The sequence below is a fragment of the Benincasa hispida genome, chromosome 7, assembly GCF_027475165.1.
Source record: "Benincasa hispida cultivar pf3 chromosome 7, pf3_genome.v1.1, whole genome shotgun sequence".
Lineage (NCBI taxonomy): Eukaryota > Viridiplantae > Streptophyta > Magnoliopsida > Cucurbitales > Cucurbitaceae > Benincasa > Benincasa hispida.
In genome coordinates, this window is record NC_143484.1 from 21,376,713 (window position 1) to 21,389,533 (window position 12,821).

Genomic DNA, 12,821 nt, shown 5'->3' on the forward strand with positions numbered 1-12,821 from the left:
ATCACATAGAATGAAGATCCCAAGGTTATGCTAGCTAATTACTTCTCAACACATTCTATAGATTTAGTTACTCATGTGTAATGTACAGAGAGTGGACAAATATAAAGATGCAAATTCCATTTTTATAAATAAGTTCAAATTACAAAATGATAATGGAAATAAGGGTAGAAAGCCTGGTAGCAATTCCTTGCTTCCCAAGGCTTTTACACTGTGTTCTCTATTCCGCCCAAAAGATGTTCTTGCTTCTGCAAGAGTTGGCCCTCTCTCTGATTTCGTCGCTCCCTGACACTCTTCTGAGTTCACCGTTACGATCTCTCAGTGTAATCTCCCTTTTCTCGCCTCCACCTTCTAAGTATAAAAAAAAACTAAGAATAAGGCTAACTCTATCTATAGGAAAAATTCTCTAAAACTGAACTAACTGAACTCGTCTCCTTCACTGAAGGTGGCCTTCGGTATTTATAGAGTTTTGAGGTGAAAGACTTCTCTCTTATGATTGCACTGATGGGATGGCATTAATTCTCTGGCTGATGCGCCAAATATTTGTCACGAAAAGTTGAGTGTACTTGCTACAATAGGTCGACGGCTTGTCAACTTAATTTGGAATCAACCATCATTAGCTTTCTATCCCATCGTGAATTATTACGCTTTTCACCCAGATGCGCCCACCATGATGCGCCGGCTCTATGCAGCAACCTTCTTGAGCAAATATTTGCGAGCGCAAATGATTGCATAGTCTTGTGTCCACGCAGTCTCTTAATGCGCTCGGACATTAATTTCTTTGGATCGCATTTCCGCCTTGCCTCAACGCATTTTCTGCAAAAAAATACATAAATTAGTTGTTTTAATGCGATGGACGCATGCGATCACAATGTTGTGAACTTAATGCTTTTGGACGCAATATTGTATATTTTTATCATCGCAATCCTGCATTGTTTTATAACTTTGAACTGTAATAACGTGCATATTTGCCCATTATCACACCTCCAAATTTAAATAATGCTTGTCCTCAAGCATAAGCTAAAGATTTTCTTTAGAAAGTCGATCGCCTTCTCTTTCCTAGATTTCTCGAGGATGCCTTATTTAAATCCTATGCACCAAAATTTCCTTAATTTTTATCCAGGTCTCTTCTTAAAATATTTCTAAAATTTAGGGACCGCAAGTTTAACCTTCAAAAAGACTTTACCAGATTCTAGGGCATCACATGGTTTATTTCATAAAAAACTTTTCACTAAGGTGTTTTCAAATGATTTTTATCCTTGCATTTTTAGACATTTTTTTTAATTTTTATGACCTTGCGCTGATCCAAGTGCCTAACCTTCGTTTTGGCTTGCACCCACGTGTGTCATGCAGACATCCAACTACGAGTAAGATGCTCTTTCTCAGTCTAAACTCATGCCTATTTGGCAGTGGAGTTGCGATCATTTCTTTATGCATTTATCACGATTCCTACCTTCATTTTGTCTTGCCCCTATGGGTGTCATGCGGACATCCAACTACGAGTAGGATTTGATCGCAACGTTATGATTTTTTTTTATAAACTAAAAATAGTAAGGTCAAAAATGAATACTGCACCCCAAATTTAAAATGTGGCAATGCCCTCATTGTTAAAGGATTGAAAGAAATCATGTGATGCTCTTAAAAAGTTTCGTAAAGGGTCAATTTAAAAGAAAGCTAGCAGACTGCCTTAATCCGGAGCTTTTCCCCATGAACGGTCATCACGATCTCCCCCTTGTGCACATCAATTTGAGCACGACCGGTTGAGAGGAATGGTCGCCCCAATATGATGGATGCATCTTCGTCCGCTTTATAATCCAAAATGATGAAGTCTGTCGGCAAGATGAATTTGTCAATTGATATTGCGGCATCTTTCAACTCTCCCTCGGGATGTATTCGGGATCTGTCAGCAAATAGAAGAGTCTCCATCGTGGGCATGAGTTTGCCTATATTCAATCGTTTGAAGATTGATAGTGGTATTACGTTTATACTCGCCCTAAGATCGCATAGTGCTTGACCAAGGTTGACCCCTCCAATTGAGCATGGTATCGTGAAGATTCCTGGTCGCACATTTTGGGTGGGATCGTCGTATTTTGCGTTACTGACATTGTAGCGATCTTTCCTTCATCATTCTGTTTCTTTTTCAATCTTTGCGGGAATGGTGGTTGTTGGACTTGTTCTATCTTGTGTTCTAGAGGCTTGAAGGTGGACGCAACTTCTGGGTTCATCTTCTCAGGCTCTTATAAATCATATGTCAACAGGTCCTCGGTTATCACCGCATTCAAGTTGGTTGTGATGGGTTCCTCCCCTACTTCCGCTATCAAGTTTTCACTCAGCAAAAAGACTGCTAAGCATTGTTCCTTTCCCATACCCTCAGAGTTGCAAGGGAGCTCAGTTAAGCTTAACACTCCTTGCAGTCTATTCTAGAGTTCGCCCGCAATCTGTCTCATCTGAATCTCAAGATTACGGATGGACGTTGCTTGATTCTGAAGCTCTGATTCATTTTTCTCAATGTATTGCTTCAGCAAACTCTCCAAGGATGAAGATTGCGGCACCTACAAACTACTGGCTTGATTATGTGTTTGACCGTTGGTTTGCGGGAGAAATCCAGGTGGCCTTTCTTTTTGCACCACTAGTTGAAAGCTTTGTTATTGATTTTTCCACGCAAAATTGGGATGGTTTCTCCACCCGGGGTTGTACGTGTCAGAATAAGGGTTATTCTTTTTAAAGCATATTGACTGTGGATTTCTTGGGCATTCTTCCATCGGGTGTGCTTCTCCACAAATGACACAACTTGCGGTCGTTTGAGCAATTGCGTTGACCTGCCCTTTTTGCGTCCCTACTACTAATTGCCATGCCTTGTATCAAACTCATCATCACAGTCATTTGTTCTGAAAAGATGCAATGGCCTTGTTGTTCGCATCATTGTCCTTCATTCTTAATCTTTGACCGCTTTCTCTTCAGTCTTCATGATTTTTAGAAATGCGATCAAAGATATTCTTGGCCTCATCATAAGTTTTATCCAGTAGACCTCTAGTTTCTGCCGCATTGGCAACGGTCTGCGATGCAGGGTTTAATCCATGATAAAAAATCTCCATCTGTAAGCAATCTAGTAAGCCGTTATGCGGGCAATCTTTTACCAGCTTCTTAAACCTCACCCACACGTCGCTAAGTGGTTCGTCAGTATCCTGTTCAAAATTGGTTATCAACTTCCTTCTTCTGGCATTCTCTGTCGGAAGGAAGTATTTCTTCAAAAATTTCTCTACTACTTGCTCCCATGATGTAATCTCCCCCGGTTCGAGAGAATAAGCCCATTTTCGTGCCTGGTCACACAACGAAAATGGAAACAAAGTTAGTCGAATCTCCTCGGTGGAGATATTAGGGAACACAAAAGTGTTGTAGATCTCTATGAAACTCCGGAGGTGGGCATGCGGATCCTCGCCACACCTTCCACCAAATTGTCCGGCAGTCTGGATCATCTGCAGCATCACCAGTTTCATTTTGAATTCGATCCGTCAAGAGCGAGGCTCATGATTCCTGGTTTCATTTCAAATCTCGATTCGTCAAGAGCGGGCATCACCGGTTTCATTACGTTTTTAGACCAACGCACTTTTCATTCTTTTTCTAGACGATCGATTCAAAATGAAATAAAATTCATTTTACTTCATCTGTTACAATAACCGACGCAGTTACCACTAACGCACGTTCGAACGTGATTTTGGGTTAATTATCATATAATTAACCAATTAAAATATTAATAAATATAATCATATTATATTTTTAACCTATCGTTTGATGTCACATATCTACTATAGTAATTTCTCCAGTACTTGATATAAATCATATTTATATCTAATTTCCTCCAAAATAATGTATCTCATACACTTAGCCAATATATATATAACTAACCAGTCGAATTATATCATATATAATCAAAGTTCCTCTTGTCAATTTGAACATTTCAAATTAACCCAAACACTGATTCTCGACTTTATCCAAGCTACCCAGGAGACCTAATGGACCTGTGGCTCGAAGTACCAACGGTCCGTGAATAGCTGACTAAACTCTTTAGCCACGAGATCCACCATCCGTTAACTGTCAGGCATTCCACTAAAGACTAACAACTGAACTCTTCTTACAACAAATATATTTCTGTGTCCATCGGATATAACCAATCATGAGTATGATGACCCTTCATAGATGCTCGTAAGTACAGCTGGGCCAAATTACTATTTTGCCCCTGTAGTTACACCTCACTCCTTAAGTACCACTGATTGCTCTAATGAACAATACAACATAGTCCAACTATGTGTGAACACCTCTCGGGCCAAGAGAAAATGTGTGGCCAAGCCTCGAAATAAGCCCTTGAGGGAGCTTCTATCTACGTACCCTTGCCTAGTGGAAGAAGTGAATTTCATCTTGTGTAGCTGAGTTCCTAGCTCCTAAATCAGACGAATCCCCAAAATGGTAGATTTGAATAGGCGACCTGGCCACTCGCACCCATACAGATCAAAGGATCGCCTTCAATGGCAGGAGTTCCCAACTAACTCAGGATTGAGGTCATGTTACCTATGGTTCTTCTAGTGAAGTGAAGTATCTACGTACCCCCCACTCGCATGTCCCCAACACGAATGATCAGGATCAGACCATCTGTGACAAGTCACAACACTTATGACCAGTCCATAAAGCGGGCCGCATCCGTAGTGTTACCAGGATAAGGTTTCCCTCCTATATCCATATACTACAGACCATTTTGGTTATCACTCAAGACATGATTCACGTGTATGTCATCATATACATGCTTGAGTCACATACAGATAACCAGGGATTTTATCTTTATTCGTTTATGGTAAAGCAAATAAAACAAACAACTGAGTAAAATACAAGATGTGAAGTAACTATCATATATTATTCAACGCAAGCATTCGTACAAACTTTTTATAAACTATAGGACATGAGACTTCGTACGAGTGATTGTGTTGTATAATATATGATATTTTACTTCACATCTTGATTTTGCTCAGTTGTTTGTTTTATTTGCTTTATCACAAACTAATAAACCTAAGATCCCTGGTTATCTGGATGTAACTTAAGCATGTATGTGCTGACATACAAGTGGATCATGTCTTAAGTGATAACCAAAATGGTATGTAGTATATAGATATAGGAGGGAAACCTTATCCTGGTAACGCTACGGATGCGGTCCACTTTGTGGAACGGTCACAAGTGGTGATTTATCACAGATGGTTTCATTCTGATCATTCGCATAGGGGACATAAGAGCGGCGACATCCTATACAAGGAGTTTGTATAAGACCTGACCACGAAGTGTTAACGTTTCATTATATAACACCATTTTTTATAGAGACTTCACTTCACTAGGATGACCATAGGTAACATGACCTCAATCCTAAGTGAATTGGGAACTCCTGTCATTGAGGGCGATCCTTTGATTTGTATGGGTGCAGTGGCCAGGTCGCCGATTCAAACCTACCATTTTAGGGATTCGTCTGATTTGGGAGCTGGGAACTCACCTACACAAGATGGAATTCACTCTTTCCTCAAAGTAGGGGCAAGTAGATAGATAGCTCCTTTAAGTGTTGATTCTAAGGCTTGAACGATGTGACACCACACACCTTCTCTTGGCCCGAGAGGTGTTCACACATAATTGGACTTTGTTGTATTGTTCATTAGAGGAATCAGTGGTTCATAAGGAGTAAGATGTAACTACAGGGGCAAAATGGTAAATTGGCCCGACTGTACTTACAAGCATCTATGAAAGGTCATCATACTCATGACTGGTTATATCCGATGGACACAGAAATATATAATTGGTAAGAACAGTTCAGCTATTGGTCTTTAGTGGAATGCCTGACAATTAATGGATGGTGGATCTTGTGGCTAAAGATTTTCGTCAGTTATTCACGTACCGTTGGAGCTTCGAGCCACAAGTTCATAAGGTTGCCTATGTAGCTTGCATAAAGTCGAGAATCAGTTTTTGGGTCAGTTTGAAATGTTCAAATTGACAAGAGGGAGTTCGATTATATATGATATAATTGAACTGGTTAATTATATATGATATAATTGACTAAATGTATGAGATACATTATTTTGGAGGAAATTAGATATAAATATTATATCAAGTGGAGGAGAAATTACTATAGTAGATATATGATATCAAACTATAGGGTAAGAATATAATATGATTATATTAATTTATTAATTAAATTGGTTAATTATATGATAATTGGCCGGAAATATCTCCTGAATCGTGCATTAGTGGGAGAATTCAGTATTTGGTTATTGTAACAGAAGAATAAAATGAAAATTTGTTTCATTTTGCAAGGAGTTCGGAAAAATTGCAATCTGTGTGAAAATGTCTTGATCGCTTAGCTGAGATCCTATACGATAGAGCTTCATCACTTAAACGATCATACACCCGCGTCTAAACGATTGCTTAGCTTTCCTAAATGATCGCCTAGCATGCTGCGTTTTCTAAACAATCGTTTACCTATTACTAGATGATCGCTTAGTAAAACCTACATGATCGTGTAACTTTATCTAAACGATAAGCATCCCCACTATACGATAGCTTTATCTCTCACTTGCTTATCGTCTGCACGATTAGCCCATTCCTCATTCCTCTACCAAATTCACTAAAGACCACATTTTGGATTCTCACTCTGAGAATACCAAGGGCTCTAAGTGGTGGTTTCGTCCCCGCTCCTGCGTGCTCGTGCTTGTTCGTGTTATTGTCGTTCATGTAGATGATCGTGCTGTCATAGCCGACTGTTTTTTTGGGCAATAGAGAACATAGAGATTCTTATGTTGCGTTGAGTTTGAGATTGAAAAGAGTCTTCAACTGGTATGTGAATTCAATCCCTTGCATTTTATTTATCAAAACATGCCATTAATTAGTGTAAATTGCATAACTGTTTGTTAGAATGTGTGTGTGATAATTTTAGTCACAGTGAAATCGGAAAGATCCGAACGCGATCATGGAAACTCTTCGTTAAGAGTTCTTTCAATCACTATGACCAAACCTCTCTCGGATACCAGCAGAGGGTGTGGTGTCACATTGTTGAAGTCTTGGAATCAGCCCTCAAGGGAGCAACTTATCTACTTACCCCGACGTTGAGGAAGAAGTGAATTCCTTCTTGTGTAACTGTGCTCCCAGCTCCTCAATCAGACAAATCCCCAAAATGGTAGGCTTATTGAGTCGGCGATCTGTCCACTCTCACCCATACAAATCAAAGGACTGCCTTCATAGGTAGGAGTTCACAACTCACTCAGGAATCAGGTCATGTTACCTATGGTCATCCTGGAAAAATGTAAGTCTCTATTATGAATGACGTTATATAATAAGACTAAACATTTCGTGGTCCGATCTTATACAAACTTCTTTGTATAGAATATCCCCGCTCACATGTCTTCACATGAATGATCAGGATCATATCATTTATAGCACTTTACAACAATTGTAACATCTATAAAGCGGGTCATACTCGTAGTGTCACCAGGATAAGGTATCTAGTCGTATCCATCTACTATAGACCATTTAGGTTATCACTTAAACATGATCCACTCGTATGTCTCTACATATATGTTTAAGCTACAAGATAACTTTGGATGTTAGTTTATTGGTTTGTGGATTAATGCAACTAAATGTCAAATAAAACATCACATATTTTATTAGATAAATAAGATGTTTGTACAATACAATTACAAACTATAGGACCCTACAAGATTTAGTGCACCAACCCCAACACCCTCCTCCTTTCTCTTTAGTATAGAATTAAGAGAAGAGATCTCTCATAATAATTTTTTTTTGTAGAATATAGTATTAAAAAATCTCTTTTCAATTTTCTTCATTCTCTTGTTCCAAGAAAATTTTGGATCCAGCAATCCAGATTTTTTTTACTGAGAATAGCAAGGTAACTCTAGTGTTGGTGTCTGATCGTTGAGAATTTCTTGCTGAGAAAATCATTGAAGAACGACTCTATAAGGGTATATATTACCTCTTTCCCTATATTCTTTATTTTACAGTAATCATATGCTTAGTTAAATTGTATGTTTATCCTTCTCTTTTATTCTGTAAATTCAAATCAAATTCAATGAAACCTACATTCGTATGCTTCCACACAAGATTTGATCCCTTCAAAGCATCCATAGAAAAAACTATTGGATTAACATAATTCCATAAATAAGTTCATCAAAACCCTAGAATTAAAACGTTTAACCACATATCGATGCTACAATCATACTTTCGTACATTTCAACAACCATGAAAAGATAAAGAACATTTAGGGGAAAGAAGAAATGTACTATCATGAAGAACTCCCTTGATAAAGACCCGTTACAAGCTCCTTGATTTGCACCAAGAACCTTCGAATGGCCTCTAATCGAGCCCTCAATCACTCTCTCTTGTTTAAGACCAAAATTCACTCTAAGAGTCTTTAATTTCATAATGTTCTTCAATGTATTCCTCTGTACTTCCGTGCCTTAATCAGTGAGAAGCCTTGAGTTTCTAGAAAATAAGAAACTTGTTGCACAAGAACTTGCCAAAATTGCCAAAATTTCATGTGCCCTTTTGGCACCTTCGCCTTTCGGCACATGCCCTTTGGGCTCTGCAATACACCTGGCACCTTCCAGAGATGTATTATGGCGATATTTTCTGAATTCTTGGAAGAATCTGTGGAGATGTTTATGGATGACTTTTTCATGTTCGACAACTCATACGATATTTTCCTTTCAAAGTTGGAGAATGTACTGAGGAAATGTGAAGAAACTAACCTTGTCCTCAACTAGGAAAAGTGCCATTTTATGGTGACTGAAGGCATTGTGTTAAGAAACAAAATCTCCAAGGCTGGACTAGAAGTGGATCAAGCTAAGATTGTCGAAATCGCGAAACTACCACCACCCATTAATGTAACTAAGAAGTTTTCTATAGCATGTAGGATGTTATCAGAGATTTATCAAAATTTTATCCCATATTGCCAGACCTTTAAGCGCACTCTTAGAAGCCGACCGAACATATGACTTTGATAGTGCCTGCACTCAAGCCTTCATCCTTCTGAGTTATCAGACTGGTCGATCCTTTTGAGTTGATGTGTGATGCGAGCAACTACGCAGTAGGTGCTATGCTAGGTCAGCGCAAGGATAAAATCTTCCATCCAATCTATTATACCAACAAAACCCTAAATGACTCCCACGATAATTACACAACTACGGAAATAGAAATGCTTGTCGTAGTGTTTGTAGTCGATAAATTCAGACAATATTTTGGTGGGGTCAAAGGTTGTGGTTTATACTGATTATTCTACGATCATATATCATATGGCAAAGAAAGATGCAAAACCCAGGCTGATCTGGTGGGTGTTGTAGCTTCAAGAATTTGATTTAGAAATTAGAGATAGAAAAGGGACAGAAAACTCGGTGGTAGACCACTTATCAAGACTTGAGAATGTTGAGATTCAGAGAAAAGTAAAGGAGATTGAAGATTGTTTTCCAGATGAAAAATTGATGGTTTTGAGCGACAAAGAACCACGGTATGCAGACATTGTTTGTGCCCAAACACTAGAAGATTATACACAATAGCAGAAAAAGAAGCTTAGACATGAGGCTAAGTTTTACCATTGGGATGACCCGTTTCTGTATAGACTTGGACCCGATCACATTTTTAGAAGATGCATTCCTGAGACTGAAGTTCAATGCATCTTGGAGCAGTATCATGAGTCCCCTTATGGTGGACATTTTTGGGGGGTAGAGAACCGCTGCCAAGGTTCTCTAATGCGGCTACTTTTGGCCCACTTTGTTCAAGGATGCTCGTGCTCATGTTGTTAATTACAATCTTGTGTCAACAAACGGTAACATATCAAATAAGAATGAGATGCCATTGACTTCCATCTTGGAAGTAGAGTTATTTGATGTGTGGGGCATTGATTTCATGGGCCCTTTCACTTCTTCTGTTGGACATCAATGCATATTGGTTGTCGTCGACTGCATCTCCAAGTGGGTGGAGGCCATTTCTTATTTGAAAAATGATGCAGTCACGGTGGCAAAATTTCTTAAAAAGAATATCTTTACGCGTTTTGGAATTCCCCGTGCACTGATCAGTGATGAAGGTACTCATTTTATTAACTGCATCATTTCCAACTTGCTAACAAAATTTAATGTCAATCATAAGGTCGAAACTGCTTATCATCCGTAAACCAATGGTCAGGCGGAGTTATCCAACAGGAAATTAAGTCCATAGTAGAGAAGGTGTTGAACACCTCTAGAAACAATTGGGCGCAAAAGCTAGATGAGGCCTACCGCACCGCATACAAAACGCCCATTGGCATATATGCTGGTGTTTGGGAAAGCATGCCATCTCCCATTGGAATTAGAACATAAAGTGCAGTGGGCCTTGAAGAAGTTAAACTTGGATTTAGCAAGCTATAGCAAGGCTCAAAAACTTCAATTGAAGGAATTGGTGGAATGACGAATCACCGCATATGAGAATCCCAAGCTTTACAAGGAACAGACTAAGAGATGGCATTACAGCAAGATTTGTAAGAAAGATCTTGTATTTGTCTTTTTCCAAGAAAGCTTAAATCACGATGGTCTGGACCATTCAATGTGAGAGAAGTCTTTCCACATGTAGTCGTCGAACTAATGAATGAAGATGGAGCAATATTTTTAAAGTCAATGGGCAACGAGTAAAGCCTTACTATGAAGGCTCGGTAAATCGAGGCAAAGAGACCATTGACCTAGGCGGGCAAGCCTGATCGGCCGCATGGAAGCATCCCTTCTGCAACTTCCCTCTAATCTTGAGGCTTGTGAACCCACCTATTCGCTATATGGGTTTAACTGAAATCCTAGCTATGGTAGCTGATAGCGAGGTTGGGGATCCATTGTCTTACAAGAAGGAAATGGAGGATGTTGATAGAGATGAATGGGTCAAAGCCATGGATCTCGAAATGGAGTCTATGTACTTCAATTCAATTTGGAATCTTGTAGATCAACCTGATGGGGTTAAACCTATAGGTTGTAAATGAATCTACAAGAGGAAACGGGGTGCTGATGGGAAGGTGCAAACCTTCAAGGCTAGACTGGTGGCAAAGGGTTATACCCAAGTAGAGGGAGTCGACTAGGAGGAGACTTTCTCACCTGTTGCCATGTTGAAGTTTATCCGGATCTTCCTATCCATTGCCTCATATTATGACAATGAGATATGGCAAATGGATGTCAAGACTACTTTTCTAAATGGCAATCTTGAGGAGACCATTTATATGGTGTAGCCCGAGGGATTCATAGTCCAAGTTCAAGAGCAAAAGGTTTGCAAGCTAAATCGGTCCATTTATGGACTAAAACAGGCATCTCGATCTTGGAATATAAGGTTTGATACTACGATCAAATCTTATAGCTTTGATCAGAATGTTGATGAGCCTTGTGTCTACAGAAGATCATCAACAGTACACTAGTTTTCCTAGTATTATATATAGATGATATCCTACTCATTGGGAATGATGTAGGCTTACTAACTATAGTTAAGAACTAGCTACCAACACAATTCCAAATGAAAGATTTGGGAGAGGCTTAGTTTGTTCTTAGTATTTAGATCTTTAGGGATCGTAAGAACAAAATGCTAGCACTGTCTCAGGCATCGTATATTGATAAAATGTTTATCAAATATTCGATGCATAGCTCCAAGAGGGGCCTTTTTCCTTTCAGGCACGGAGTTACATTGTCTAAGGAATAGTGTCCTAAGACACCTCAAGAGGTTGAGGAAATGAGACGGGTCCCTATACATCAGCCGTGGGCAGTTTGATGTATGTGATATTATGTACCAAACCTAACATCTGCTATGTAGTAAGGATAGTCCGTAGATATTAGTCTAATCCAGGATATGGTCACTGGACAGCCGTCAAAATATCCTCAAGTATCTATGGAGAGGGACTACATGCTTGTGTATGGTTCTAAGGATTTGATCCTTACAAGATACACGAACTTTAATTTTCAGATTTATAAGGATTCCTAGAAATCCACTTCAGGATCAGTGTTCACTCTTAATGGAGGAGTTGTAGTACAGCGAAGTACTAAGCAGGGGTGCATTATGGACTCCACCATGGAGGCCAAATATGTAGTGACTTGTGAAGCTACTAAGGAGGCCGTTTGGCTCAGGAAATTTCTGACCGATCTGGAAGTTGTTCCAAACATGTCAAAGTTAATCACACTTTATTGTGATAATAGTGGTGATGTGGCGAAGTCCCATGAGCCTAGAAGTCATAAGCGTGGCAAGCACATTGGGCGAAAATACCATATCATCTGAGAGATTGTGCATCGAAGGGATATGATTATCACGAAGATAGCTTTGGAGCACAATGTTGTCGATCCGTTTACGAAGGCCCTTACGACTACAGTGTTTGAGGGTCACCTACAGAGTATGGGTTTATAGGACAGACCATGGCTGGACTAGGACAAGTGAGAGATCTTGTACTGGGCGTATTGTGCCCTAGTTTATTGTTTTTGTGTACTTGTAATTTGATTATCTTGTACACCCCATTAGCTTTAGGACAAGTGGGAGATTGTTGTGGTTGATGCCATAAATCTCGTAGGGTTCTATAGTTTATAAACCTTGTATGAACTAACATTTCTGTGATTAATAATATTTGATATTTTATTCATTTTTTCTATGAAATATATGATATTTTAGTTGCATTAATCACAAACCAATAAACTAACATCCACGGTTATCGTTGTAACATAAATATGTATGTTGAGACATACAGATGGATCATGTTTAAGTGATAACCTAAATGGTCTGTAGTATATGGATAAGGCTAG